Here is a 7,817-nt window from a genome sequence, read left to right on the forward strand (position 1 = left end):
TAATTATGTGCAAGGGATCTATATTCATCTTCCCAAAGTCCATCATCCTATATATTGATGAAAACATGTACAAGGAGATCGCATGCTTGCCGGGAAGATGGCCTTTCTTTTTGGTGCAGTTTTTGTGCATTGAAGGGCTATTTCAAGCACTTGCACATTCTTCACCCGGCAGGAGTGGTTTCCATGAAGGATCGATCAACATCTCCCGACCGGCATTTTGCATTTCTATATGCGTCTCTACCCACAAGCTCCGTCAGCACAATACCAATTCTATAAACCGTCACTCTTTTCCGTTGCCTTTAAGTTTTTAACAAACATGCGTATTCTGAAAACACAGGAAAATGTTTCTGGAAACATGCGTATATGGGGGGACAGAAGTAGAAGTACCTCAAACCTTTGAGATTTCAAATTGTCCGATGACATGACCTTTCAAGTTTCATGGAATTTAAATTATCAAATTTAGGGACAATATCTAACAATATAAGAATATATGACATGGCTTAACAGAAGTAAATTTAATACTTCGAGAATTATTTGAGCTATAGATGATAAAGTAAGAATCATATAGCATCAATTGGAATCTAGCAACAAGTTGCTAGATTTTAGTCCCTGTGAATGATCTTTGGTACGCAATCATGGTGCAGGTATTTCCACTCCGTTTGCAAATCCCATTGAAATCCTTAGCCTTGCCAGCTCCCAATCAAGGCTCCTGGTCTCCTTGCTACCGAGCGTGCGCGGATGTCCATGCATGCAGCTAGCCAATCCCATACACTTCCATTTGCCATGTAGTACTCGTATATCAGCAGCAGATTCAAATTAACCTGCTTCTTTGTTGCTGCAGTAACCCATCAACTTCACAAGATGCCTGTCACTTATCCTCTCGAGTATGTTTGGGAATATAACTGTTCTTATACTACTATTTACAAATAGTTCACTACTATTTTACTACTATTCATAAATTATTTTACTATTATTCACAGATGATCTCTTAGCATCCAAACAGCTCTCTTGTGGAGCTTTTATTTAGTCAGTTAGTTGTCTATCATGATCATCTTTCTGCAATCAGTACTTTTTAACTGCCGCTGTATGTGATATCCTGTATAATACGAGGGATAAGGTAAGTGGTGTATGAGATCCCACGTTACTTGCAAACGAGAAGTTATTACTCTTTATAATGTTCTAATGAGACTTCAATTGTATCATTTACTAGTCATTTTAGAGTATAGACTATGTAGTTTGAAACTTCTATTGGGGCGTTACACTATATCTCCAGATGGCAATTCGGCTTTATAAATCTTCCCAGCACCACCTGAGCCAAACATGAACTCTTCTCCCAAATAGTTTGTGGCTTCCATGATGTCTTTCCACTTGAACTCTTCGCTGTTCGTGCTTGGGAAAAGCTCGATGAGTACTCACAAGCTTAACCCGAGACAAGTAGAAACTGTCTGATATATAATGCTTAAACCCTTCCCTTGCCCGGACAGAACTTTGTGTTTCTCCACTGAGAATCAAGTAGGATGGCAATCTCAAAGAAGGATAACGCTCCCTACTACGTAATCCTCTTAGGGCCTTTTCTTTTTGGGCTAATCAACATGGCCTTAGGCTTGAAAAATCTATTGTTCTCTTTTGGGCTTCAAGGGAAGGAAACCTGGACTAGCTAGGAAGCCATTATAGATGGACAAAATTAAACTGAATCAAAACTCTGATATTAATAAATTATTGTTTTGTCTTTTAGTGATCTTAAAAGAATAGGTGCAGTGATGATTATTCTAACATGAATCATAGACAATGTTACATCATTCCATGCAATCTAGAAATCAGCACCACCAATCAGCAACGAAGTAGATCTTAGATTTTTCACCTGAGATCTGGTATAAAAATACGTAAAGCTTGAACAAGAAGCTTGCAAAGCTTGAACAAGAAGCTTGCATGCACTGGTTTCTTTTGATAATTTCATGATTTGGTGAGTGTGGTAATTGAACTGTACATCTTCAATATATATTCACCTATACTTGTGAATCCCCTTCTGCCCTTCTAACTTTTTCGAGGATTCAAGACTGACTCACTCGGTCTCTGTATGTATGTCTGCTGCATGGACCCATTCTCGAAGTGGGCTCTACTCTGTCCTCCGCTTGGGAGACTATGGTTGCTGCCAAGGGCGCGTTCACTGTCATAAAGGTCAATCCAAGATCATCTCTCTCTCTCTCTCTCTCTGAGCACACATTTTCTACCATCACAGTCATCTCCACAAGACATGTTAAAGCAACCATCTTCCCATCACCTCAAAGGAATATTGTTAAAGCAGTTCACAATCCCTTGCTTTCGCCTTTTTACTTTTGATCTCTCTCTCTCTCTCATTTGAATGCTTATAACAAGCCCAACAAGATATCAGTCTCAAATGATCTCTCCTAGCCATCTTGAGCTCTAAGGTTTCACACGACCAACCCTTGACTGAGTGCCAAGTACCTTGCTAGATGCTGATCACTTGAGATCACCTGTTGGATGATTTTATACAGATTTCATTTTGCATGCATGGCTGCCGATATTGTCTCTCCCTATCTTTCCTCTTTGACCCTCTTCGTCATTCTGTTACTCATCTCTAATCCCACCATTGCTGAAACAAAGCATAGCTTCTTCCCACCTGTCATGAAGAGAAACACCATGGAATTTACCTCAAGAAAACATGGAGTTGGAAAGTCGAAGACCGAATCATCAACTCACAAAAGTGTATCAGTAGCAACAAATGGTATCCATGTCCCTTCACCAGGTCGAATGAGAGGCAGGTTCCAGACTAGCAGATCATCTCCATTGTTGCCATGGCAAGAAAATATATTCGATGCCGGAGAACATGAAGTTCCAAGTGGTCCAAATCCCATTTCGAATAGGTAAGTGACGATCGAGCAAATTAAACGAAGTAAAAGATCAAGAAGAGAGATCAGAAAATGGCCACTTCCTCCATCCATATATATAATATCTTTGATCTGTGGTTTGTGTTTTTGCATGCATGCCGTTTATATATATACATGAGTTAGGCTTACTGCAATAGTAAAATATCTCTACAGTTTATTCTTATTATTGTTTTTCCAAAACAGAACCTACCAACCAATCATTTAACAATGAGGATATGTACATAAGTATTGATCTTTGGTTTCTTCATTTGTGGAATTCATAGTCATCATTATTCCGCCCTCCTCCTTCGGCCATGCAGATGATCATGTCTTTCAATTCCTTTTTCTTTTCTTTGTGAATGAAATGGATATTACTCATGTTTTTTTAATTAATTATATATGCACAGATCATAATTAAATATTTAAAGATATTCTTGCTTTTTGGCACTGTTTGATTTTGTGTATTTTGATCAAGGAGGTCGAATCACTTGTTTGACTAGTACTAATAGACGACTAGCTATAGACATGAAGGGTCCGTTTCCCACTACTATATATATCTTTGTTTTAAAACACTTCGCCGAAAGAAGAAAAGACAATGTTCTTTAGTATAATGGGAAAAAGACAAGAATTTTTTTTAAAAAAATTGCAACTATGTATCGAACTTAGGGGCAGAACCCAAAAAGAGAGATTAAAATATCACTAAAGTAGTTGGAGTTATTGGACAATCTTCTTTTTTCCCCTGCAAAATATGTGCTATTTTTCATCGATATTGGAAATAACAGCCAAAATTGCAACCAGTTTTCCTAATTGTACGTCCAATTCAAGGATTTTTTTTTTTTTTTTTAAATAATCTTTCAAAACTGATCAAAGCAAAAGATTCTTCATGCGGGAACGAGCTGCTTTGGTAAACTCATGGAGGCAGTCATGAATTAAGCTGCACGTACGTATAACGTGGGATATATATATATATATATATATATATATATATATATATGGATCGAGACAGAGTTGATCGATCATCTGCAAATGGTGAAGAAGATGAAGAGATCATCATGATGTGGGCATGCAGATGGGTACGTACGTAAGATCAACCACCCTTAGAAGATGGATACATAGAGTAATTATACGTATAATTGTGAAGTGCCTAAACATCGCGTAATCGTTTTGAAAAAGAGTGAGATTTACTATTAAAAAATTAATTTTTTTCATATTGATTCTATATTTTATTCACTTTTTTCAAAACGATTATCTGGTAGTTACACAATTTACGATTGTAAATATTTTTCCTTAAAACATATAATATGAAATGAAGATTCTGGTGAGGAAAGTCGAAGCAAAAAGCTACAAGTCATGGAAAATAACTCGAGAATATTAATATCACCTGCAAATCTCGAGTCTATTAACTTTTTAGCTTTACTAGATACAAGTGGTTTGGCGCATCAAATCGCGTATCGACGCTGATGTGATTTTTTTTTTTAAAAATAAAAAATATAAAAGAAGAAAAATTTTGAGAGAAGAAGAATGTCTCATGTCTCACGAAAATCATTTCCGTCTTCAATTCGCACCGTTTTATTAAATGGATGCCTTACATGTCAGTATCGGTGTCTGATTTGATACACGAACTCATTTGCAAGAAGACTTTTCCTGAATTTTTTGATGAAAGATGGGTATCAATTAAGAGTACTTATGTGAAAATAATAGGACACGTTAATTCTTTTATGAAAAGTGGCACTACAAGAAAAATGAGATTTTGTGGTCATTTAATTGCGGCGAAAATGTTATTTGTGATAAAAACACTCATTTTGACTGTAAATAGCCATTTCGTTGGAATTAAATGGTCACAAATAAACAGTTTTCTTGTAGGGTGGGATAACGAAGAATCAATTTGAACAGTAAATTATAAGTAATTAAAGAAAAACACATCAGGAGTATTAATCAATCAATTAAGGAGATCAACGTCATTCTGCTAGCTAGTAGGGGAATCTGTTCTTGTATATCTCAAGTACTGGTTGGTCATGTGTGTGTATATATATATATATATGTATGATATATGTGTGTGGATAAATCAAAGTGATGGACATAATGATTCGAGTAAATTTGTGGGTTTGAACCTTTTGTTTAGGACGAGACTGCATGCAATCATGAAAGAGGGATATCAAAGAAAGCAAGAACACCATAGTTTTGCGTGTAAAGTAATATACGGACAGGGACCAGGCATCCAAAGCAGTGGAGAAGTGTCTCTTTCCTCTTATCAATTTCCCAATATAGCCCTTACCATCTCATGTAAAGTGGAAACCGAATTCAATGCCATTCTGTCTCTCTTCCCTTTTAAAAGCTGCGTTTGCACCAGCAGCCAGCCAGCCAGTCCATGGCAAAGGCTGTTGTCCGTCCTCATCTATCTGCCTTCTCCATTTTTTTTTGTTTTTTCTTTTCTGTTTTTTTCTCTTCCTTTAGGCATCTACTTGGCACTTTGTAGCTTGTTTTTTTTCACCTTTCTCTTTAAAGCATGAACTGTAAATTCATCTATGAAAGGCTTGACCAAAATTTCAAATGGAATATATACCTTTTAAAGATTTGCAATGTGATATTTTCTTTTTCTTTTTTTTTTTTGCAATAATTTTTTAAATATCTTTAAATATTTTAAAAAAATTTACCAACTAACTAAAAATCACTTCCTTGGCTTCTTTAAAACTATCTTCAAAATTTGATGTAAAATATACGTTTTCTATAAATTTAAAATATCTCTAACCATAACTTCAAGTTAGATTAGTCAAAATAATAATATAATATTATTTTTTTAATAATAATATTTTTAATTATTTTTTTCATATTTTATAATTATACGAACTATATATTAATTAATAATAATATTTCTTCATTCACATATTTCAAAACTAAATAGAAAAATAAAAGTGAAAGGACGTTTGGAGAAGTGAAAGCAATGATAAATGAAAATTGAAATGCAAAGCAGTTGAGATAATTTTTACAATAAAATATTATTTTTAAAGATGAATAATATATTTTTAAATTTAAAGATATACTTAAAATTACTGTAGCTCATAGTTCAAACTTTTATTTTTTAAATAAATTAATATAAATAATTTTATCTATATTTTTTTAAATTATAAAGATACGTTAACTTTTTAAAGAAGTCATTAGAGCATTAGCATTGGTCTATGCATATGTATATGCAAAGTCAAATTTGTATAATATGACTCTAAAATCTTCCACATTAACTTATGCATATCTAAATATTTAGCTACCTATGAATAGTGCTTATCCAAATTTGGATAACCACTATTCACCCTACAAATCATATTTAAATAATTATTTCTCTCTCCTCCCACTCTCTCTCACACAATCCTTTTATTTTCTCACTCCTTCAACAACAAAACAAACATTCACTTGCACATTCATTTTATTATTATAATATATCATATATATTTTTTTTCATTTTATTATATTTTTAATATATTATTATTAAAAAATTATATTTTTTATTATTATATTTGTATTATTAATGTCAAATGTATGTAGTGGATGTTAATTGTAAAATATATATAAACAAATGGATTTTAGCAAAAAAGTAATAATAATAAAATAATAATATTTTATTATTATTTTATCTCAAATATGCATAAGCCAATGTGAGAATTTTGCTTGAATGACAAAATAGATATGTAAAAGAGGTAATTTTATATATACATATGCATAAACTAATGCTAATGCTCATAGTGGTGCTCTTAGCTACTAAAAAAAACACTACCTGTCACTTTGTGGGCACCATTCAGCTCGGCCCCCCAAGCATTTTCTGGCCATATCAAAAAGTCATTGTAAAGATTTCAATAAATAACATTTTAGCATTTTTGCCTTAGGTTTTCTATTTTGTTTTACATTTTATCTGTTACAAAAACATGAAATTAATTAACTCCTCTGTACCTTAAAAAAAGGAGAGAATATTTTTAAAAGAAAATATTTATATAGTATTAGAATGTGTAAATTTTACGTATTTTTTGTCTAAAAATTGGACAAATCTAAAAATAAAAAAAAAAATCTATATTTTAATAATGAGCCTTATTTTTTCTTAAAAAAAAAAAAATACCAAATTAGCATATTCTAAAACTAGCACATTTGGATACAAAAATTATCTCATCTCATTCTAAATTTTTACATAAAATATAATAAATAATTCAACTTTTTCAAATCTCAAAATAATAATAATATTAAAAAATAATATTAAAAAATAATATTTTATTTAATTCATTTAAAATCATTTCTTCTCATCTCACTATCTAAACGAGACATATCTAACATTACTCTATTCATAATAGCAAGATAATATTAATCGATCCATCATTCGTCTCATCTAACATTACTCTATTCATAATAGCAAGATAATATTAATCGATCCGTCATTCGCCTCTTCCATCTCAGTAAAAGCTAGCGATCCGGAAAGCATGCTTAAGTCAAGACAGAGACACGTAAACTTTGATAGCATTTACCTTTTTTCATCTTTCTCTCGGTTCTAAATGTCCAGATAGAGGAGTTAAGGTGGTTTGCTTTTGGTAATCAAAGAATCATTCTGTCTTCGCTTTTGAATTTGAGCTTCTTCAAACTTTTCTACACTGCTCTCAATAGACTCTACGTATGCATAAGTACTGCATTTACAAAGAAATATTATAGAAGTAAATTTAGAAATTGGCGTATATAATTTCATGTGATACATTAATAGATTTATTTTATAATATAAATAATTTTAGAATTAAGTAATTCTACATACAATCATAAAATGTGTAACCGTCGTGTAATCGCTTTAAAAAAAAATTAAAATTTACTATTAAAAAATTAATTTTTTTTATATGAATTATATATTTTATTCACTTTTTTCAAAACGATTATGCGGTGGTTGCACAATTCACGATTACAAAT

This window comes from Juglans regia, chromosome 4 (assembly GCF_001411555.2).
Source record: "Juglans regia cultivar Chandler chromosome 4, Walnut 2.0, whole genome shotgun sequence".
Lineage (NCBI taxonomy): Eukaryota > Viridiplantae > Streptophyta > Magnoliopsida > Fagales > Juglandaceae > Juglans > Juglans regia.